Below are 25,233 nucleotides of genomic sequence, written 5' to 3'. Positions count from 1 at the left end.
TTTCTTCAGAGAGTTAGAACAAATTATTTTAAGATTTGTGTGGAATCAGAAAAGACCCCGGATAGCCAGGGGAATTTTAAAAAAGAAAACCATATCTGGGGGCATCACAATGCCAGATTTCGGGTTGTACTACAAAGCTGTAGTCATCAAGACAGTGTGGTACTGGCACAAAAACAGACACATAGATCAGTGGAACAGAATAGAGAACCCAGAAGTGGACCCTGAACTTTATGGTCAACTAATATTCGATAAAGGAGGAAAGACTATCCATTGGAAGAAAGACAGTCTCTTCAATAAATGGTGCTGGGAAAATGGGACATCCACATGCAGAAGAATGAAACTAGACCACTCTCTTTCACCATACACAAAGATAAACTCAAAATGGATGAAAGATCTAAATGTAAGACCAGATTCCATCAAAATCCTAGAGAAGAACACAGGCAACACCCTTTTTGAACTCGGCCACAGTAACTTCTTGCAAGATTCATCCACGAAGGCAAAAGAAACAAAAGCAAAAATGAACTATTGGGACTTCATCAAGATAAGAAGCTTTTGCACAGCAAAAGATACAGTCAACAAAACTAAAGGACAACCTACAGAATGGGAGAAGATATTTGCAAATGACATATCAGATAAAGGGCTAGTTTCCAAGATCTATAAAGAACTTATTAGACTCAACACCAAAGAAACAAACAATCCAATCATGAAATGGGCAAAAGACATGAAGAGAAATCTCACAGAGGAAGACATAGACATGGCCAACATGCATATGAGAAAATGCTCTGCATCACTTGCCATCAGGGAAATACAAATCAAAACCACAATGAGATACCACCTCACACCAGTGAGAATGGGGAAAATTAACAAGGCAGGAAACAACAAATGTTGGAGAGGATGCGGAGAAAAGGGAACCCTCTTACACTGTTGGTGGGAATGTGAACTGGTGCAGCCACTCTGGAAAACTGTGTGGAGGTTCCTCAAAAAGTTAAAAATAGACCTGCCCTACGACCCAGCAATTGCACTGTTGGGGATTTACCCCAAAGATACAAATGCAATGAAACGCCGGGACACCTGCACCCCGATGTTTATAGCAGCAATGGCCACGATAGCCAAACTGTGGAAGGAGCCTCAGTGTCCAACGAAAGATGAATGGATAAAGAAGATGTGGTTTATGTATACAATGGAATATTACTCAGCTATTAGAAATGACAAATACCCACCATTTGCTTCAACGTGGATGGAACTGGAGGGTATTATGCTGAGTGAAGTCAGTCAGTTGGAGAAGGACATACATTATATGTTCTCATTCATTTGGGGAATATAAATAATAGTGAAAGGGAATATAAGGGAAGGGAGAAGAAATGTGTGGGAAATATCAGAAAGGGAGACAGAACGTAAAGACTGCTAACTCTGGGAAACGAACTAGGGGTGGTAGAAGGGGAGGAGGGCGGGGGGTGGGAGTGAATGGGTGATGGGCACTGAGGGTTATTCTGTATGTTAGTAAATAGAACACCAATAAAAAATAAATTTAAAAAATAAATAAATAAATAAATAAATGAGGAAATTAAAAGTAAATTAGCAATAGTGTTTAATTACATAGCATCTAACAACTAAGGACTGCTAACCTATCAGATGTAGTTAGTCTAACAAAGAGTTATTAAACACCATTTTCAGATTTTAATTATAACACATTTAGAAACAGTTCCTAAGATTTGAGCTTGTAATAACACAAAGAACTAGAGAGCTTAAAAAACTCAATGTTTCATTTATATCAGTTCCATTTTAGCCTTTTAAATGCAACTAACGCTTCCCTGAACACAAAACACAGTCAACACTAACTTATCACTTATCACCCCTCTCTGATTTCTCCTTCCTAGCATCTCAGCTAATTCTCTAGCCATGTATTATGGCACCTTGTTCTGGGAGCAAAAGAAGGGAAGGTTAAGATGATAAATCCAAGGAAGTAACCTAAATAGACTGCCAAAAAAAAAAAAAAAAAAAGTAGGGCCTCAAATAAACGCCACCATAGTCCCTTGATTTCAGCAATAGCTATTGTTCTGGAAAGAGGTATGCCCACATCTTCTCTGGATCTCAATATGCTAGGGTCTAACAAAAACAATGATAATCTGAACACCAGGATTATCTCACATCTAATGTATAACCTGTTAATTACAAATTATATGAATTAATAATTTTACTCAGTAAATTAAAGTTGAATTATAAATATGTTTGTATAAAATTTAAGAATACTTAGTAGTTTCCAGATGATCAGGATGGTCACTGAAAGTCTTAAATAGATCTGAGATTACACCATTCTAGGAGTTTAAAACTTGGAATTTATTAGGAACACTTCCTCTTCAATTTTATAATAAAGGTCCTATAGCTGTTCTACATTTTTGCTTTGATATGAATTATATCAGAAAAGCACTGAATTTCTGTAGTTTAATGTAGTTTGGGAAGTAACTAAAATCTATAACAATATTTTATAACTAAAATAATTAATATAAAATTATAAAATTACCACATAAAAGAGTGTCTTATTTAAGCTTATTTATTTTCTTTAATCTCTTCAGTGCTATGAAGATATTTATTTCTAAGATGATGACTTTACTTCTCTAGCTAATGCCACTGCTAGGATGTGGTATTTTGATCCTTTTTGTACAGTTATAACCTTGTAATGCCAAACCCTGTAGTTAGCTAATAGTCAGGAAAACAAAATTCAGTAAATAATACCATTGTAATGAGTTGGTTCTTAAGTAAACTTCAATGGATTTTCTCAAAATCCATAAACAAACAACAGTATAACCTAAATGTTAAGTTGGCAGTTATTGCACAAAAGGACAGGGATGCTTCTTATACTATTGTAAAACACAAAGCAGAGTTCAGGAAATAGTAGTCACTGGATGATAGCCACAGTTTAATAGTTTATTAAGCTCTTTTTCAGTTATTGCATTCCTAGAATTACAGGTGCCTCTTGGCTTGCAATCTTTGTTTGCTGTTATAAATGTTGTAATCTCACTAGAGCTGTCAATTACTTAAGTGTTCATTCTTAATATTCTTGTATAAAATGCATTGCTCAAACATTTTAAAATCCTAACAGAAGCCACTCCAACTTCTAAGATTACAACAGGAGAAAAATGAAAAACTTGTATGACAAATAAAACTATCAACAACTTGAATATTCTTTTGATAAATAAGGCTTTAATTACCTTTGAATATGTAAATATGATAACTAGTGTTCTCCATAGGAAACCAGTAAATACCTGTGGACTGATTTATTAAATATTGTAACAAAAGTTTTGGAAACTTGGGACATTTCTCAGGACACTTCCTAGTTTTTCAGTGAAGTCAATCAATTACATCCATTTTTTTTCTTTTAATGTATAAATGTGCTTTTAATTGTTTTTACTGATGTGTATATGCAAGGCTACGGATATTATCCAAAAGCAGTGATTAGATTAAGAACAATCTCAGTGAAAAACGGTCTACTAGGTCAACTCGCTAAAATCAATGAGAACTCTTACTTTCCTGTTGGTTTAGCTCTCTTAGCTATCCTCCTTGTAGTTCTGATATCTGTGGCCCTGGGAGGTACTTTTTCATTACTACGATACTTCCATTACAATTTTAAACTTAATCCCTTTATTATCTCAGTTCAATATAAAACCCACCCCACTTCCAGTGATGCTTCTCTCGGAACCCTCCTTAGTAGAGTGTATACTTTTTTTTTTTTTTTTTTACATACTGTTACTTCAGAGGCAAGAGGAAGAGACTTACATTTTCCTGGTTGCCAACCATCATTTCCGGCCTACTAATCCATTAAACAATCCTTTCAATTTTTAAAATTTCTGTTATCCATTTAGAATGTGTGATCCAGGGGCTAGTACTGGTCTGAAACTGATAGTGCCATGAAGGTAGTACTAAAATTCAGAGGCAGCAAATAAATATTTTTTTCAAAATTCAGAGTAATTTCATGGCTGTTTGAACCCAATAACAAAAAAAACTATGGTTGAATTTTGCAGGTCTATTTACTTTTTCATTTTTTGGTAATTCATTTTTATTATATGTTTGAAGGTAGTGATACATAAAACATTGTAAGCTTTTTTTTAAACTGGTCCTTCACCAGATAGTTTGAGAAACACTAATTTGGATGACTTGCTTTTCAACTGCACCACTGTGATCTGACAACCAAGATTACTTCCTAATAATATAAATATCTTCCTAACATTTTAGACACAAGCGAGAGTCACCCATATTAACACTCTTGCTTCATAATTTCTTGACTCATTTGTTCTAATAATATTTACCTTTAAATAATATACAAAGCAGTGTCTAGTTCTTAGTTCTCTTTAATCTTTAACTCTGAAACTCTACTCTTAGATTACAAATTTCTATTTTCTACTTTCTAACTAAGACTGCTTTATACTGTACCTACTGGAATAAGCACTTTCTCTGAATATAGATTTGCCTTCCCTATATGCAATGTTTATGTAAAAACAACCATCCATGGACTTACAGAATACCATATGTACCACCACAGTATTCCACACAACACTGTTCTGAACAAGGAAATCATTTCACAGCAAATTAACAAATGAAGTGTGGTAATATGGGCCCATGCCCATGGAATTCACTGGTTTTACAATGTTCCCCAACATCTTGATAAAACAGGAATGGCTTTTTGAAGACTGGTTGTAATGTTAGGTAGCAATATCTTGTGGAACTAGGACGAGGTTCTCCATGACATTGTGCATGATCTAAATCTGAGTATTACATACAATGGCTTTTTCCTCCATAGCCAATATTCTTGGCTCAGGGAATCAAGTGGTAGAAATGGCCTCATTTGTAATGACTTCTAGTGATTGACTAGCAAAAATTTGGCTTCCTATCTTTGCAAATAGAGATTTTGATAATCTAAAGGTCTTAGGTCAAAAGGGAGAAAAATTTTCACTTGGAGACATAACAAGAATTCCATTAAACTCAAAGTTGAAACTGCCACCTGGCTGCTTAAGGCTTCTCATACCTCTGAATCAATATGTAAGGAAAGGTGTTACTGTACTTGCTGGAGTAAGTGATACTGACTTCCACGGGGAAACTGAGTTGCTACTATACAGTGAGGGTAAGGAAGAGTGTATATGGAATAAAGATCTCTTAGGATATCTCTTATAATATTATATCCATTTATATCTAGTGAATATATCCTTCAAGGATGAGAGTGAAATAAAGATATATTCAGATAAAGGAGAACTGAATTAAATAAGAAATGTGTGTTAGAAAAGAAAAAAAAGGAAGAGGGAGGGAGGAAAGAAGAGGAAAAGAAAGAAAATGCTAAAACCTATTCAAGTGAAAGAAAATACCATAAAGTGAAATAAATGAAACAAATGAAATTTTAAGATTCTTACAATTTAACTATGTTGTCCATTTATTAGTACTAAGATTATGAAAAGTACTACAGATTGAAAAATTAAAAATTGTTAAAATGTCAATCTCCCTCCATTCCAATGATTTAAAAATTCAACATAATCTAATCATAATCTTACCTGGCTTTTTATGGAAATTGAGTATCTGATTTTAATATTTAAAGGAAAATGTAAAAAGCCTATAATAACTAAAATAAACTTAAAAAAAAAAGATGTTATTTATTAATTCATGAGAGAAATGAGAGAAACAGAGAGGCAGAGACATAGGCAGAGGGAGGATCAGGCTCCCTGCAGGAAACCCGATGCGGGATCCATCCCAGGACCCTGGGATGACAACCTGAGCCAAAGGCAGATGCTCAACCACTGAGCCACCCAGGTGCCCCCTAAAATAAGCTTTAAAAAGAACATCAAAAAGACTTTTAATGCCTGATATCAAAAGTTACAGCAATCAATGCATTGTGGCATTGCTGTAAGGATACACAGAGAGATCTTTAAAATTGTATAGCAGGTCCATAAACAAACATATACCGATACGGCCAACTAACTTGCAAAAAACGACACCTAATTCATTTGATGAGGAAGAAAATCTCACCTTTTCAATAAACAGTGCTAGAACAACTCAATTTTAACCTGTTAAGAAAATGAACCACAATCTTTATACAACATACACAATATACAATATACCATACACAATAGTTAACCCAAAGTAAATCACAGATTTAAAGTGAAAACTAAACAATAAAACTTATAGAGGAAAACATAGAGTAATATCTTTGCAATCGTGGGGTAAAAAAGATTTCTTAGACAAGGTATATTTAAAAACTGATACATTATTTTTACGGTTTCAGGTTTCACATTAATATCTTTAATACATTTAATACATTTTGAATTCTGTCTCCTCATCCAAGGGAAACAAAAGCAAAAATACATTATTGGGACTACATCAAAATAAAGAACTTCTGCACAGTGGAGGAGACAATTAACCAAACTAAAAGGCAACCTACAGAATGGGGGAAGATATCTGCAAATGACATATCTGATAAAGGGTTAATATCTAAAACATATAAAGAAGTTATATAACTCAACACCGCAAAACAAATAATCCAATTAAAAACGGGCAGCAGCCAGGAACAGATATTTCTCCCAAGAGGACATTCAGATGCCAACAGACACATGAAAACATGTTCATCATCACTTGCCATCAGGGACATGCAAATGAAAACTACAATGAGATATTATCTCACATCTGTCAGAATGACAAAAATCAACAACACAAGGAACAACAGGTGCTGGGTGAGGATGCAGAGAAAAAAAGAACACTGAGCATTATTGGTAGGAATGCAAACTTGGTGCAGCCACTCTAGAAAACAGTATGGAGGTTCCTCCAAAATTACCTATGATCCAGCAATCACACTACTGTGTATTTACTCAAAGAATACAAAATAACTAATTCAAAGGGATACCTGCCCCTCTGTGTTTGCAGCAGCATTATTTGCAATAGCCAAGATATGGAAACAGCCCAAGTGTCCACTGACTGATGGATAAAGAGCTGGCATATGTATATATGTGTGTGTGTGTACACACACACACACACACACACACACACACACACAATAGAATATCATTCAGCCATAATATAGAATTAAATCTTCCTATTTGGAATGATGTGGATGGAGCTAGAGTAAAATGCTAAGCAAAATGTCAGTCAGAGAAAGACAAATATTGTGTGATTTTACTCTCAGGTGGAATTTAAGAAACAAAACAAACAAGAAAAAAGGGGACAAAAAAAAGAGAGAAACAAATCAAGAAACGGACCCTAAATTATACAGAGCAAACTGATGGTTACATCAGAGGGTAAGGGCCTAGGGGGGTGGGTTAAATAAGTGATGGGGATTAAGGAGTATGCTTTTCATTATTAGCACCAGGTGATGTATGAAATTGTTGAATCATTGTGTTGTATACCTGAAACTAACATAACACTGTGTGTTAACTGGAATTAAAATAAAAATTTAAAATAAAAAAATTGATACATTAGATTTTATTAAAATTTAACGTTGTTGCCCATCAAAATATAGAATTAAGAAAATGAATATACAAGACACAGACTAAGAAAGCATTTTTAATACATACATCTGACAATAGACTTCATCTACAATATACAATGAACTCCTACAAATCAATAATAAAAAGTAAAATCACCCAGTTAAAAGTTAAGTTAAAAGACTTGAACAGATGTTCAAAAAGAAAGATATATAAATGGCCAAGAAGCACATGAAAGACTGTCAACATCATTAGTCACTGGAAAATGTAAATTAAAACCAAAATGATATACCACTACACACATACTAAAATAACTACAATTAGAAACACTGACAGCACCAATTGTTGGTGAGTACATGGAGTAACCAGAACTTCCACAAATTACTGTTGAGAGTGAAAAATGATACAGCAACTTTGGCAAACTATTTGCTTATTTTCTTTTAGAAATAAATACTTACCAACCATATGACTCAGCAATTCCACTCTTACTTAATAAAGAGAATAAAAATGTGTGTCCACAAGAAGACATGTACAAGAATTCTCACAGTAGTCTTAATCTTACTAGATAAAAAATGGACAAGTTCAAATGTCCATCAATGGGAGAATGAATAAGAAGTAAAATATGGAATACAATGGAATATTACTTACCAACAAAAGGAATAAATTACTGATATAGAGAGGATAAATATCACAAATATGTTATCACAGTATAATATGTGTATGTATGAACTTGTATGAACTTCCAGAATAAGCAGAGTAAATCTGTGGTTAACAATGTCAGAAAAGTTGTTTGGGTGAAGCTGAAGAAGTGATGATTGGCAGGGGAGGGAAATAAATAAGGAGACTGTCTTGGGTTATGGAAATGTTGTAGGTATTTGTCAAAACTCCTCAAACTGCAGATTTAGTATTTGCATATTTTATTTCTGTGTGTAGGCTTTTATATAAAATCAAAGCTGTCAACAAATAAAAAAGTAAACATTAATGGAAAAATTCTTAACTTCCAGTGATCACTAAACCAAAACACTCATAAAAATCTGTAATACATTTACATTTATAGATACACTTATTGAAAAAGTTTCCAGATAAATTACAATACAATAGCATATTTTGTTATATATTTTAACCTACTTATAAGATCAGTACAATTATCACAATAGGACAAATAATATTAATGATGAATTAAAATATAACTATAAAATTTTTTTCAAGGGATTGTAATACTGAAACAGGCTATGAGTAACAATTGAAATAATTTTCCCCTGAATTTTTCAAAGTATCGACATTAAATATTTAAATTAATTCTGGGAAGTGGTTTGGGAATCTGATCTTTTGTGATCTCAGAGCTTAGTATTATGGCAGATGAGTCAAGTAGCAATTAATCAAACAAACCTGTATGCAAATGTACAAGCACAGTCAGAGTCATTTTCATAAGAAGAATGAAGGCCTTCTTTGATATAGTATGTTGACAATGCAAGTTTTATTTTAAAGTGTCCAAAAATAAATAATCAAATGAAAGAATGAATGAATGAATGAATAAAGTGTCCTAGCACTTTGGATTAAAAAGACAAGTACCCTCTGTGAATGATATACGCAGATCTTTACATTCCTCCTGAAATATCTGTGTGAGCAGGGCAAATTAGCTATCTATTTGCATGTACTTTTGTTTCCGAAGATAAAATTCAGAATAAATATAAATCCACTACAATATTAACTGAAAAAAATTGTTATGAAATTGGAGATGTAATAAAGAAACAAAACCATAACAATTTTAATTTTTGTGCCCAAATGACAGTTCGTGAAACCATCAAGTAGTTTTCTAAGGGTGCTACTAAAAAACTTCAGTTCCCTTTAAAAAGTCACATCTTTATTTCTTTTTTAAAGACTTATTTATTTGTTTGAGAGAGAGAGAGAAAGAGAATGAGCAGGAGGGCAGAGGGAGAGGGAGAGAGAATCTCAAGCTAACTTTGCACTGAGCCCAATGCAGGGCTTGATCTCATGACACTGAAATCACAACCTGATGCTTGTTGTAAAGTTCTTATGACTTTGCAATATGTTAGAAATATTTCATAATAGAATGCTGGAGAAAAAATTAAAAAAATAAAAAATAAAAGAATGCTGGAAAAAAAAGAATGCTGGAGAAATATGTTGATAGTACAAATGAAAAAGGCTATCACACTAAGATATTTAAGTAGATTTTAAGGCAAGAAATATAAAAAAGAGAACAACATGGATGGATCTAGAGAGTATCACACTAAGTGAAAGGAGTCAGTGACAGAAAGACAAATACCATGTGATTTCCACCCATAAGTAGAATTTAAGAAACGAAACAAATGAACAAAGGGAAAAAAGAGAGAGAGAGACAAATCAAGAAACAGATTCTTAATGACAGGGAACTGATGGCTCCCAGGGGGGATGGGGATTAGGATGAAATATGGATGAAATAGGCAATGTGATGATCACTGGGTATTGTATGTAAGTACTAAGTCACTAAATTAGATACCTGAACTAATATTATTACACTGTATGTTAACTGTACTGGAACTAAAGTAAAAAAAATTCAGTAATAAAAAAAGATAACAGGCATTTCATAATAATAGGAATAGAAGGATACAGTAATCCTAAAGATTTAACTATTTAACATTGCTTCAAAATAAGTAGAAATTCAACATAATCACCTGATAGTTTATTTTATTTATTTATTCTTAACTTTTTTTTAAAGTAGGCTCCATGTCCAATGTAGGGCTTGAACTCATGAGCCTGAGATTAAGAGTCACATGCTCTACTAAGCCTGACAGGTATCCCATCATTTGATAGTTTAACATGTTTCTCAGAAACTGATAGAATAAGCAACTACTACTTTGTTTAACCTATAGATAACAACACTACATTCAGCAACTGCAAAATACACATTATTTTAAATAGAATGTATCTAACAAACAGCCTGCTTTGGGTCCTAAGGCAATTACCAGGTTTCTTAAGATTGAAATCATTTGTTTTCCCATCACCGTGTAATTAAATTCTAACTCAATAACAGTAAGGTACCCTCAAACTTCTTAATATTTAATATCAAGCAACACATTTCTAAATGATTCACGGGTAAATGAAGAAATAACAATTAGAAACTAAAAAAGTATTTTGAGATATATAATAATGAGATACAACTTATCAAAAACATGTGCGATGCAGCTGAAGCAGTACGTAACGTAAAATTAATAGTTTTCAGGAAAGACCAATAGTTTGGAAGACTCAATATTGCTAAAGTGACAATCTTCCTTTAATTGGTTTTTTGAGTCCATGCAATTCCCATCAAAATAGTAGCAGATTTTTTGATGGAATATGACAAGCTGAATAAAAGACAAAGAATAGGGAAAAAATGAAGAACAAAAACACTGGATCTTTACACCACCAGAAATAAAGACTTAGTATAATGCTACAGGAATTAAGACATAGTATAGTATTAATGCAGGGATAGAAAATTGTACCAACAGAACAGAACAGGGTTCAGAAGGAAATCCACACATATTTCCTGTTATTCACTGGGGACAGGAGGGTAACACATGATTTTTTTAAATAAATGATGTTGCGTCCAGTTAACTGGGTATTCATATGAAGAAAATGATGTACCTTAACTATACAAAAGTTAATTTGAAACAGATTAAGACTTAAATATGAAAGCTAAAATAATAAAGCACCTGAAGAAATTATTATAGGACGTGTTCATTACTGTGGAAATTTCAAGGGTTTCTTAAATAGAACACAAATGCATTAAGCATGACAAGAAAAAATAATATATTTGACTTCATTAAAGTGAACTTTTATCATCAAACATTGATGAGAATAAAAATGCAAGACACAGACAACACAATTACCTGTATCCAGTTTATATACATCAATAAGAAAAAAACAGACACCTGAATTTAATACTAGGCAAAAGCCTTGAACAGACACTTCATGAAGAAGGATATCAAATGGTTACTAAATATATGAAGAGGTACTCAACCTTCATTAGTCATTAGAAAAATACAAATTAAAGCTTCAACAACATAAGCCTACATGTCCAACAAAATGATAGAAACTAAAATGAATAAAGATACCAAGTGCTGACTCTCAAAACTGAAAAGCAATTCTCTTTTACACAGCTGGTGAAAGCTGGTCTAACGGAAAAATGTTTGGGATTTTTAAAGTTAAATGTATGGTAGATATTCTCCTATTCATATGTCTATATATGTAACAAAAGGAATAAATTCTAATGTCCACCAAAAAATATGTACAAGAACATCATTCATAATAGGTCAAAATTAGAAACAATCCATATTTCTATCAACTGTTGCATATGTAAGTAAATCAGAGTATAATTATACAATGGAACATAACATTGAAATGAAAAAGATAAACTTGATAATTATAACAACAAAGATCAATATACAAGCATAAATATCACTGGGTGAAGGAGGTCAGACATTAAAGAGTACATGGCATAATTCCTTTCAGAGGAAGTTTAAAAACATGCAAAACGGCCTATGGTGTTAGAAAGAATAGTGATTACTCTTGTCAAGAAATTATGACAAAAATGAGATATGAAAGAATCTGGAAAGTTGCAAATGTTCCTTATATATATAAAAACAATATATTTCATTGTACTTTTTTTTCAAATAGTTTTTTTCTTGTGATAACCATTTTTAAGATTTATTCTCTTAGCAACTTTCAAATATGTAAAGCAGTATTATTAACTATAGTCATCATGCTTTACACTACATCCTTATGACTTACTTATTTAAGAGAGAGATAGAGCGTGTGTGTGTGTGTGTGAGCAGGAGAGGCAGAAGGAGGCGGAGAGAAAAATCCCCAGACTCCCCAGTGAGTGCAGAACTAATGTGGGGCTCAATCCCAGGACCCTGAGATCATGACCTGAGCCAAAATCAAGAGACGCTTAACCCACTCATCACCCAGGTGCCCTTCACTATTTTATAATTGGAAGTTTGTATTTTTGACCCCCTCCAGCCATTTCTCTACCCCCACCTCTCACTTCTGATAACCACAATTCTATTCTCAATAGCTAATAAACTTTATTATCGTTTTTTAATTCCACATAAAAGTGAGATCATATGGTATTTGTTATTTTCTGACTTACTTCACTTAGTGTAATGCCCTCAAGGTCCATCTATGTTGGTGCAAATGTTTAAGATTTCATTCTTTTTTTTTAATGGTGACTGTATTCCACTGCGTGTGTATGCATACACACACACACTTTCTGTATCCATTTATCCATTTGGACACTTATTTCCATATCTTAACTACCAAAAATAATGCTGCAATGAACATGGAGATGCAGATTTATATTTTTGAATTAGTGTTTTCGTTTCCTTTGAATAAATACCCACAAGTGGAACTGCTGGTAGTTCTATTTTTAATTTTTTGAGGAATCTCTATATACTGTTTTTCCATAGTGGCTGCACCAATTTACATTCCCGCCAGTAGTACACACGGGTTCCTTTTTCTCCACGTTCTTGGCAACACTTGTTTCTTGTCTTTTTGATAACAGCCATTTTAACAAGTGTGAAGTGATATCTCATTGTATTTCATTTTTATTTCCCTGATGTTTACTGATGTTGAGCATCTTTTCATGTGTCTGTTGGCCATCTTCTTCATATGTTTTCTTTGAGAAAATGTCTACTTAGATCCTCTGCTCGTTTTTTAACTGAACTGGGCTTTCTCTTATTGAGTTGTATGAGTTCTTTACATATCTTGGATATTAATCCCTTATCAGATATGTGGTTTGCAAATATTTCATTTGGTAGGCTGCCTTTTCATTCTTTTGATGATTTTCTTTGCTGTGCAGAAGCTTTTCAGTTTGATGTAGTCCCACTTGTTTACTTTTGCTTTTGTTTCCTTTGCTTTTGGAGTCAGATCCAAACACTTATCACCAAGACCAATGTCAAGGACATTACTGCCTATATTTTCTTCTAGGACTTTTATGGTTTCAAAAGGTCTTAGATTAAAGGCTTTAATTCACTTTGAGTCAGTTTTTATGTATGGTACAATCAGTAATTCAGTTTCATTCTTTACAATGTGGTTGCCTAGTCTTCCCCACTCATTTGTTGAAGACACTGTCTTCTCTGCATTATATATTCTTAGCTCCTTTAATTGACCATATATGTGTTGGTGTATTTCTGGGTTCTCTATTCTACTGAGATGATCCATCACAATCTATGTGTCTGTTTTTATGCCAATAGCATACTGTTTTTAATAAACTGTAGCTCTATAATATAGCTTGAAATCATGGACTACAAATGTACTGTATTTTGATCTGAGTGCTTTCACGGGTATATAGTACATAAAAATTAATCAAATCTCTCACTTAAGACTTTTGCACTTTACTGTAAGTTATACCTCCATTAAAAACATTTAAAAACACACGCTTTTACTTCCACAGCTTTTGTGTCTATTACTCTCTGATTTTTCTTGTTTAAACCCTCATTATCTCTTGCATGAATTATCATAACATTTCCAACTGTCTCCTAAGCCTTGGATTTAAACCTCAGGAGGTACACAATGCTTAGAGAGTAAATTTTAAATTCCTTAGCATTTTATTCACTTAAAGCTTCTTTAAATGAAACTTCAAATAACATTTCTAGGTACATTTTTTCTAAGAAGGCAATTTGAAAATATATACTTATTTTAAAATGTTCATATTCTTTAATCCAGTATTTCCATTTCTAGGACTTTTCTCTAAAGAAATAAACATCGATATACCAAAAATTTAGCTACGAAAATGTTCACAGTATTAAAAAATAGAAAAAATATAAACACCTAAATAGCAGATGAGTTTGACAAATTTTAATATATCCACATTATAAAGTTATAAGACTATCTGATAAAATCTGGTTATCAGGTAGAATATATGATATTAATTGAGAAAAAAGATAATCTGATAATGATTACTTCTAGGAAATGAGTTTATGAGCAAATTTTACCTTCTTCTTGTTTATCTATACTTTCCAAAGTTATCTACAGCTTGAAAAAGTTTGTAAAAATTTTATAGTAAGAACTAAGAAAATTTATTGGAATAGATCAAATATACATAAGATACCTTAGCAAGATTGGCTAGAAAGAAAAAACATGCACAGGCAAATAATTATATGATAAGACAGGGAAGAAAATTAAACTGACAGGAAAAATTAATTAAAATTTTAAAGTCACTATAATGAAGAATGTTAAACACGTTTCCTACTTTTCCTGAAAAGTATAACCCTAAATGTTATGATTTATTTTCTTTTCAAGGATGAGCTTCTTGTCAAACTTCTAGTAACTGAACAAATCATTATTTTCCATCTATTATGTGCTAGGCACCATGCCAATCAGAAGGGATCCAAAGTGAGGCAACATTAATAATGGAGAGCTTAAGAAACTAGGCTATCCTTTCCTTTGTTGGAAAGTTTATTCTGATGCCTACATCACTGGCCGAGATTTTGGTTTTGCTCTTCGAGTGGATTTGTTAGTTTATGCTACACACCCTAATCTCAGTCTGCTTTTCACAGTGACCTCTGCTCACACAGAGTATCAAGGAAGAAATTCATAACCAGGCCAGAAATGTTCTAATGTGGACTTCTGGACTATGGGATACAATAAAGGCCATACAATATGGCCCTTCTGAATTCTTGTCTTTCAGTGATTGTGTTGAGTTGCCCCAGCCCTATTCTCGTCTGTCCTGGACTGACTTTCTTGCTATCTATCTATCTATCTATCTATCTATCTATCTATCTATTATCTATCAATCAATCATCTTACCAGCAAAATGAGTTTATTCAGAAATAGCAGACGAATGGTAATTCAGGACAAGCAAACTACAGCAAAGCACAGACAAACCCAGAAACAGAGGAGAGGGGCTTGATTTATACGGGAAAAGAGGAAGCTGGGAGGGGCTGTTTCACTGAGTTCTCACTGGCTGAGCTGTTACTGGAAAAGGAGAAATTCTTCCTTCCTCTGGTTGGGGTACATAAAGTAAGCTGCTTCCTACTGGGAAATATGAGATAGGCTTCTTACAGCAAGTAGCAATACGTGAGAGCTCCCCCTTCAGGGCTTCCTGACTCCATTTTAAATGAGTACATTCTTTCTATTTTCTAAATTATTTATACATTTTCTTCAAATGGATTCCCTCACTTTTACTGCTTCTGGATCTGTTTTGCTATGTGTTAAAAATATTCAATGTTCAGTCCCCCCACTTCCTAATACATATAAAAATGACACAGAAAAATATCTGATACTATTGACTCTACTAATTGCAATACCTTCAGTCTTTATTTCAAAGTTCTTTTTCTCTTGACTACAACTCATTAAAGCACTCTGAGATGATGAACAAAGAATCCCAACACATGGACTTAGCAGATTTTTGCAATCTAGGATCCTGCCTTCTGTGACACTACAGTTTCCTCAGTTCTTACCTCACTCCTCTCCTTCTTCTTTATGTAAGGACAGTTCATAGGCATCACCGTATTGACTTCCTGGTCCCTTACCCATTAAAACTCCAACACTTAATGAAAATATTGACAAAACTATACTGCATTCAAGATCTGAATATTGCTAGAAGAAAGTATGGAACTTTCCAGACAAGTTCCACTTTAAATTCATTACCTTAATTCTCAAATGGGCATTTTGCTCTGTCTGGCATCCTACATTTCTCTAGTTATGTTCATTCACAAACCAAGATAGCTATTTCAATCTATCCCTCTTTATAATATCTTCAGCAGCATCCATTGACCCATCATACTGACAATCTAAATTAACTTAAGACACCCTGCCCCCCAAACTTATCAACTTGCCAGTATAAGCATTCAAGTTCTTTGTATTCCTCTGTTTCAATGAAAACACTTTCCCTGTTCCTAGCAAAAGACAACTCTTCCACTTATATTCTAGACCTATTTTCTCTCAATCTACTTAACTACTTTCCTAATACAATGATTTTTTTCTCTCCCTTAAAATCACTCTTCTTTCCTGGTTCATTTACATCAACAAACCAGTTACATGCTCTAGAATCTCCCATTAAAAAAGAAAACCCTTCCATAAACCATAAGCCACTCTCCATCTTTTGCCAATTTCTCTATCTCCATTACAGGGATAAGAAGTTGTGTGCTTTCACTGTCTTCACTTCCTGACTTTCAAGTCTCTCCTCAAACTACACCAATGTGGCCCCTGTCCTGGCAATACTCTTGTCAAAGCTCTTGACATCTTCCATGTGATGAAATCTACAAGTAATCATTCCATCTTCACTTTGTTCAAACGCTCAACACTATTCAAGGGAACTGAACACTCTCATCTTTAGCAAGCACTTTCTTGCCTTCTCTGGCACTACACTGTCTTTAGTGTCTGACTTCATTCACCATCCTTTCCAGTCTCCTAAGTGGGACCCTTCTACTCTGGCCAACTGCTAAATGTTGGCACATCACAGAGCTTGGTCCCAGGCCCTGTTCTTTCTCAATGGTCTTTCCTCTGTTTTATCTAGTCCAAAGCTTTAATTAATGTACATGCTGATGGCTGCAAGAGTCAAATCCCTGCTCAATATCTCCATGTGAGTTTTAGGAATCATCTCAGATCTCTGAGACAATGCAATTTCCCTTTGAAAATATGTCGATCTCTTCCCCAAAACTTGCCCATCACAATAAATGGAGCAAATATCTACAGTCTCTAAGCCCCATATATTGGAGTCAGCTTTAATTCTTCCCACTCCCTTCTGTCCAAAACCAACCTGCCATCAAGTTCTATTTACTGTTCTACTGAAGTATTCCCTACTGTCCACCTCTCTAAATCCACACTTATTCCTCTGTGCCATCATCACTTTCATCTTTTGCATGGACTACTACAACAGCCTTTTTCTTTCAGTATCTTCTGCATTTAGATACAATTCATACTCCTTACCATGGCCTATAAGACTTTGTAGATTTCTCTGCTGCGTATCTCTCTACCTCATCACTTGCTACTATTTTCCTTTGCTCATTGTACTCAATTACGTGTAAGTCTGGTGTGTTCATATTAGTGACTTAAGCACACTAAACCTGTTCTCTCTCAGGGCACTACTGACCTATTATTTTCTGATGGGACACTCTTTCCATGGTTCTTTGCGTGGCTAGATCTTCCTCCTCTTTCAAGTCTGAGATCAACTATTCATGTTGACAAAGAGGCCTGTCTTGATCAACCTATTTATAGTAACAATCTTACTACCAATGCAGTCACTCTCCACTATCTTTTTATTTTCATCACATTATTATCTGAAAAATATTTTACTCTTTAGTTTGTTCACTACCTATATATTCACATACTAAATTATAAATCCTGTAAAAGAAAGAACCTTCTATTTGAAATTGCTGAGTTCCCAACACATGGCACATACTAGGTATGCAATAAAATGTAGATGAATGAATAATACTTCACTAAATTCTTTTAGTTCTGTATTAAAATAGCTCATCAGTTCATTAATTAAACAAACATACATGCGGTGCCCGCACTGTCCTAAGGATAAAGCCATGACAGAAACATATAAAGACAAATAGTTTCTATCTTCATGCTGGTAGAGAAAGCAGCATAATGCAGTGTGACAAGTACTGTTAACAGGATACAAAGTGGGATGTAGGCACAAAGCAGATATTTATCATATTGCTACATGTGAAAAATCTTTCTGAAAGAAATATTTAAATTAGCTTTGAAGTAGTGGTCTACTTCAAATGGATAAGTGAGCAACAATAGGAGAGAAGGCATGTTCCAGTGAGGGGGGAAACATGCTTAACTGAAGACAAAAAGAGTCATGTTAGGGGCATAAATATTTACAATTGTTAGATGTTCTTGTTGGATAGGCCCTTTAATAACAATATAGTGTTCTTCCTCATCTCTTACTAGTCTTTGGTTTAAGATCCAGTTTGTCTGATATAAAGATTGTCACCTCAGCTTTCTTTTGATGTCCATTAGCATGATAAATGATTCTCCAGCCTCCCACTTTCAATCTGGAGATGTATTTGGGTCTAAAATGAGTCTCTTGTAGACAGTATATCCACGGATCTTGCTTTTTTATCCAATCTGATACCCTATGTCTTTTGATTGGGGCATTTATCTCATTTACATTCAGAGTAATTATTAAAAGATATGAATTTAAGTGCCATTGTATTATCTATAAAGTCATGGTTTCTGTATATTGTCTCTGTTCCTCTCTGGTCTGTGTTACTTCTGAGCTGTCTCTTCGCTTGAAGGATCCCTTTTAATACTTCTTGTAAGTCTGGTTTGATAATCATAAATTCTTTAGTTTCTATTTGTCCTGGAAGCTTTCTCCTTCTATTTTAAATGATATCCTAGGTGGATAAAGTATCCTTGGCTGTATATTTTTCTCATTTAACATCCTGAATATATTACGCCAGTCCTTTCTGGCCTGCCAGGTCTCTGTGGATAGGTCTACTGCCAGTCTAATGTTTCTACCCTAGTAAGTTATGGACCTCTTGTCCTGAGCTGCTTTCAGGATTTTCTCTTTGTCTCTGAGATTTACAAGTTTCACTATGATAGAACAGGATGTGGACCTATTTTTATTTATTTTGAGGGGGGTGCTCTGTGCCTCCTGAACTTGGATGCCTGTTTCCTTCCCCAGATTAGGGAAGTTGTCTGCTCTAATTTGCTCCAATATACCTTCTGCCCCCCTCTCTCGTTCCTCTTCTTCTGGGATCCCAATTATTCTAATATTGTTTCACCTTATGGTATCACTTATATCTCAAATTCTCCCCTCGTGATCCAGTAGTTATCTTTTTCTCAGCTTCCTTATTCTCCATGATTTTGTATTCTATATCACTGATTCTTTCTTCTGCCTCATTTATCCTAACAGTTAGAGCCTCCATTTTTTATTGTATCTTATTAATAGGAAGGCAGAAAGAGTCATAAAACAAGAGACCAGTTATACTTTCTGTACATTGGTCAGCTGTCTCCCAAGAATTTTCTTCATTGTATTACTGGATTGATTCATGTCTTCCTTTTATTTGGTTTATTTTTCATTCTGCTGGAGCTGTAGCTTAGTGCTTCGAATAGCTTACAGGCTATAGAGAAGAAGGAATCTCACTAATGAAACAATAAGCTAAGTTTCTTTAATTATCCTAATGATTACCCTTTAGTCCCTCCATGCTTTTTATATTTGTCAATTTTGGAACTGAAGGACTTCAAGATCTTACTTTTCATTATAGCATTTGATAAAAATGAGGTAACTAGATGATAAAAAAAAAGTAAAGAAAAGTGTGTTAAGTATATTAAAGGAGGCACATAAATGTTTTAGAAATATTTTCAACAAAAACAATAAACAGTGGTGACAAATTAAAAGAGTTGTTATTGATTTTAGACGTTTGTAATGACTCATTTCCAAAAACAATGGTGAGTTAAGATTGTCTACATGATGCTCAGGTTATAAAAGTTCAGATCACTAATTCAGCCTTGATAGAAGACAACAAAGAAAAGGAAGCCCAGGGAAAGGACAAAGGATGTTGAGTGTTTAATCTGGGAGAGAGAAAATAGTACTACTATCTGTTTTTGCCTCCTTATGCTCTAACCCTAAAAGTTTTTACCTTGCAAGCTCCTTTTCATATAGTTCATAAACTAACTTTGATCAAGCCTGGCAACACAAAATTCAATTCTTATCAGCAGGTAAAAGTGAAATAAGTTCAAGATCCATAGCATAGTATCCATTATGCCTGGAGCTGATTACAAACACCCATGCACATAGAGAAATTACCACTTTCATTCTTCATCCTTGCTATACTCTAAGTCTTTATGACAAATTCCTTGCTTTGGTGTTTTGAATATATTTTATCAGTGCCCCTGGCTCATCTGGCTAAAGTCTATTTCCCAACCTCCATACCTATGCTTAATTTATTCAGTTCTCAGGACTGGGCCCCTCATCTATGTACCAGGTACCAGCTGGGTTCCAATCAATGAAAATCTCTGCAATATTATCCTACCAACTACAAGTACCAATGAGGTCTAGCTTCCTGTCGCTAGGCCCTGCCCATATTTATGCCTATTCTTGGAAACCAAAAATTAGCCTAATTTAGCTATAACTCCTAGGAAGGGTATAATTGTTATTTTATATGAAAACTTGACTAGGCAACAGGGTCAAGATATTTGATTAAACATTACTTCTGGGTGTGTCTGTGTGGATATTTCTGGATGGAATTACATGTGAATCTGTGCACTGAACAAAATGGACTGCTCTCCCCAATGTGGGCTGCCCCATTTAATCCATTTGGAGGCCTAAACAGAATAAAAGATTGAGTAAGAATTACTTCTCTCTGTCTTTAAACTGAGACATTGGTCTTCTCTAACTTTCAGACTTGGACTTGGACTAGAACTTATATCATCAGTTCTTCTGTTTTCTCAGGCCTTCAGACTCAGACTGGACTATACCATTAGTTCTCCTAGGTAGCTAGCTTACTGACCAAAGATCTTGAACTCTTCAGCTTCTATAAACACATGAGCCAATTCTTTTAAATTTTTTTTTAAAGATTTTTTATTTATTTATTCATAGAGATGCAGAGAAAGAGAGAGAGAGAGAGGCAGAGACACAGGCAGAGGGAGGAGCAGGCTCCATGCAGAGAGCCCGACGCGGGACTCGATCCAGGGTCTCCAGATCATGCCCTGGGCTGCAGGCGGCGCTAAACCGCTGCGCCACCGGGGCTGCCCGAGCCAATTCTTTATAGCAAATCTGTTTATATATATCTTATTGGTTCTATTTTCCTGGAGAACCCAAACTAATACAAATGATTATCTGAATTACTGTAGCTTATATTAAAGACAGGTCTCAAAGCTAATGAATTGCCAATCCTGACCAGTTTTATTCTTCTGTTGCTTACTGGTATCTGGCCTGGATCCACTAGTGCCTCGAAGATTAGCTATACGAATTAGGACATTATTGCTTATGTAAACATTAAAATATATCTGATGTAATATAATTTATCACTCAATGTTCTGAGGCCAATATAAGAACCAAAAGTAAAACACTAAGAGGAAATGGATACTTAACTAAGTTGAAAATTAGTCATGGATAAGATTCCTCAATTTTGTGGGTAGTTTAACTAAATGGCTTCTAGGGTTCTATGAAACTTAAGATCCCAGAAAAATTAGTGAAGAAATGGAAGTTCCTAGCATTATCCCATAATACCAACAAGTTCTGTAATTTAAATAAACTATATAAGCATTAATGGGCCAAAAAATGATAAGAAAGAATGAAAGACGTTGGTAAGACAATTCTTTAATCAAACAAATGCTAATTACAAAAATTTTAATTCATCCTATAGAAGATTTAAGGTGCTCATTTCTCAGCTTGAGATAGAAAAGCTATGAGAGAAGAATTTGAATAAAAAGAATATTAGGATTCATCAGAAAAAGATAAGATTTTAACAAGGCCAGGTTCAAGTAAATAAATTTTAACTTGATTTCAGAAACAAAATAAATCAGCAAATATATCAAAATCAAAAAATCCTCACTAAATCCAAAGATTTCTAATAGCTACAAAGAATTGGACTAAGGTAACCGTGGCATACACAAAAGATATAGTATAATTAGAAACTATCTGATGACAAATAACAGCTCTAAAATTAAGGTCAGGGGCACCTAGTGGCTCAGCAATTGAGCATCTGCCTTCATTCAGATCAGGGCATGATCCTGGGGCCCTAGCACCAAGTCCTGCATTGGGGACTGCATGGAGCCTGCTTCTCCCTCTGCCTGTGTCTCTGTCTCTCTCTCTCTCTCTCATGAATAAATAAATAAAATCTTTAAGAAATAGTAAATAAAATAAAAAGAAGGTCAAATTTCTGTGGAATTCTTTCCAAAAACTCAAAATCTTAGCCTAATCATAAGAAAATCATCAGATAAATCCAAAATCAGAGACATTCAACAGAATATCTGGCAAATATCCTCAAAACCATCAAGGTCTTAATTAAAAAAAAAAAAAAAAAAAAAAAAAAGAGTACTAAGTTGTTACAGACCAGAGGAGGCTGGAGAGATCTGACAATTAAATGAAATGTGGTACTTTAGATTGAATCTTGAACAGGACTTTAATAAGAAACTGGTAAAATGTGAATAATGTCTGGAGTTAACAGTAATCTACCAATGTGGGTTTCTTAATTTTGACAAACTTACCACAGTAATGAGCAATGGCAAAAGCAGGGCAAACCAAAACCAGGTCCAAGGTATATGGGAACTCCATACTGTACTACCTTTGAAACATTCCTACAAATCTAAAACTGTTCCAAAATAAAAAGTTTATTTTAAAAAATTAAGGAAAAAAAGTTTCCATTCAGAATTATAAACAGTAATTCAAAAGTTCATTTTCAGAATGATTATGACATAAAAATTAAAATGAATACTATTTAGGCCAGAGAGCTTGAAAACTATGCACATTAAAATAATTAAAATAAACCACTACTTCTTCATAAAACATAATAAATATATTAATGGATAAATATAAATATACTGCAATGATGGATAATATCTATTTATAAACAAAGACATGCCCAATTATAAACAAAATATTGCCCAAAGTTGATTTCTTTATCTTTACGTAAAGGCAGGGGGCAAAGGAAAGAGAAAAAGAAGGAATAGGTAGAAGTCAATATTTATTATACTCTATGTGTTTATTTTGCTAAGAAAAATAATAATTAAAAAAATCAAATGTTTGAGTTCACACTATAATTGTTTCCAAGCACTAAAAACAGTTTTGGTTATCTCTTCAACTATATACTGAATGACTCAAGACTGCATACTGCTGGTAGAACACAACATGGTAAAAAAGGTTGCTCATTTTCGAAATTTCTGGACTTTTTCCAAATCTACCTTGAGGGTAAATGTCAGTTCTCCATATCCAGATAGGATGAAATCATTTGTGGCAAAACAGTGCTCCAGCCAAAAAACAAGAAATTTAAAAATCCAGTTTAGAGATCTCAGAAGGCCACAGGTCCAAGAATGACTTGAGTGGCTAAGATTCTTAAGAGAGTGGTTTGCAGTTCTGCAGCAATTATTTTGCCCCTTAGGTTAAAGATTCCAGGTCTGGGAAAGGGGCTGGGAAGGCTTTGACTACACAGAGGGCTCATACTGGAGCACAGAGAAATCATTGAAGCTTTTGGGAGTTGCACAGGGTTGAAGTGAAAAAAACTGGAGATTTGAGACTTGTTTCTGCCTCAAATCATTTGATAAATCCCAAACCTGTAAGGGCTTGAAATGAAAAAGCTAAGCCCTAACACTGAAAAGCCTAATGGAGTTTTCCACAGTCTTACAATGCTGAGGTCATAAACACTAGAGTATGAGCTTTGCCAGGAATCGGGTCCTACTGAGTATCAGCTGTTTGGGAAGCCTTACCAAAAGTACCAGGCTGAGCTACAAGTATACCACGCCTTACCAAAACTTCTATCCAGCCTCCATGGGAGATAGTAAAGCATTTTATTTTATTTTATTTTTTTAATTTTTATTTATTTATGATAGTCACACACAGAAAGAGAGAGAGAGAGGCAGAGACACAGGCAGAGGGAGAAGCAGGCTCCATGTACCGGGAGCCCGACGTGGGACTCGATCTCGGGTTTCCAGGATCGCGCCCTGGGCCAAAGGCAGGCGCTAAACCGCTGCACCACCCAGGGATCCCAGTAAAGCATTTTAGATAAAAGAAACCACTAGGAAACATTTTATGAAGTAGGAGAGAAAAAGGGCAAATGATTTAAGTGATCATGTTAAGCAAGCAAGAAAGACAAGAACTAATACAGAAATTCGTTGTCCTTAAACAAGGGTGTGTACTAAGTAATAAATACAATGCAAAAGGCAGAGTACAAGGGTACAAATGCAGGTAGCCTGGTGGATGAAATGGTGTGGGAAAAGCAGAAGTTCTTATTTATTTATTTATTTATTTATTTATTTATTTATTTATTTATTTATATTTTTTAAAAAAGATTTTACTTATTTATTCATGACAGACACACAGAAAGGGAGAGAGAGTGGCAGAGACACAGGCAGAGGGAAAAGCAGGCTCCACGCAGGGAGCCTGACGCGGGACTCGATCCTGGGTCTCCAGGATCCAGCCCTGGGGTGAAGGCGGCGCTAAACCGCTGAGCCACCCGGGTTGCCCACAGAAGTTCTTTTTTATATTGGAGAGGAGAGGTTGGGTATTTAAGGAGAAAGTAGGGAGATAAATTAGTCCTTTAAAGGGAAGAGTTGAATGGACTGACAAAAGGCCAGAAAAATGCTGGGCAACACTATGGGCCTACTTAAAGACAATGGTCAGGAATTTTTCATTTTATTTTATTTTATTTTATTTTATTTTATTTTATTATTATTATTATTATTTTTTGGTCATGAATTTAAGGGTTAGCTGGCAAATCTGTGTGATATTCTTCTGCCATGTAAAGCTGCGAAGGTGCAGAACAGGCAGAAAGTTAAATTTATAAAGCTTAGTTTTGCTTGGTGAGTAGGACAAAAAGCCAAGAGAACTGATATATTATATGTAAATTGATGATAACTGGAATCTAAGCTAGGTGAAGAGGGAAGTGGGAACATCGGACGGCCTGAGGGAATAGGTAAATAAGTGGTAAAATTAATAGAAATAGGTGCCAGAGAAGTTGAAAATTTGCAAGTCAGAATTCTGGAGCTAAGTGTGCTGGAAAGATAATAAGTGCTGGTCAGGAATAGGATATGACCATAGGGTGGAACACCAACAGCAGAACACGCGATGATGAGAGAGAAATTCAAGATGAGAGGCCAGAAGAGTGGAAGAATCATC

The 25,233-nt window shown here is 34.5% G+C and overlaps 1 protein-coding gene across 3 annotated transcripts in view; it reads right to left on the bottom strand.

The window, feature by feature from the left end:
* The window catches only part of MIPOL1 (mirror-image polydactyly 1), a 325,308-nt gene that overhangs the window by 189,618 nt on the left and 110,457 nt on the right, over nucleotides 1–25,233 (bottom strand). The window lies entirely within an intron of this gene.

Source organism: Canis aureus, chromosome 9, assembly GCF_053574225.1.
Source record: "Canis aureus isolate CA01 chromosome 9, VMU_Caureus_v.1.0, whole genome shotgun sequence".
NCBI classification, from domain to species: Eukaryota; Metazoa; Chordata; class Mammalia; order Carnivora; family Canidae; genus Canis; species Canis aureus.
The sequence above is the reverse complement of the archived record's forward strand: the minus strand, read 5'-3'. Positions and strand labels throughout refer to the sequence as shown.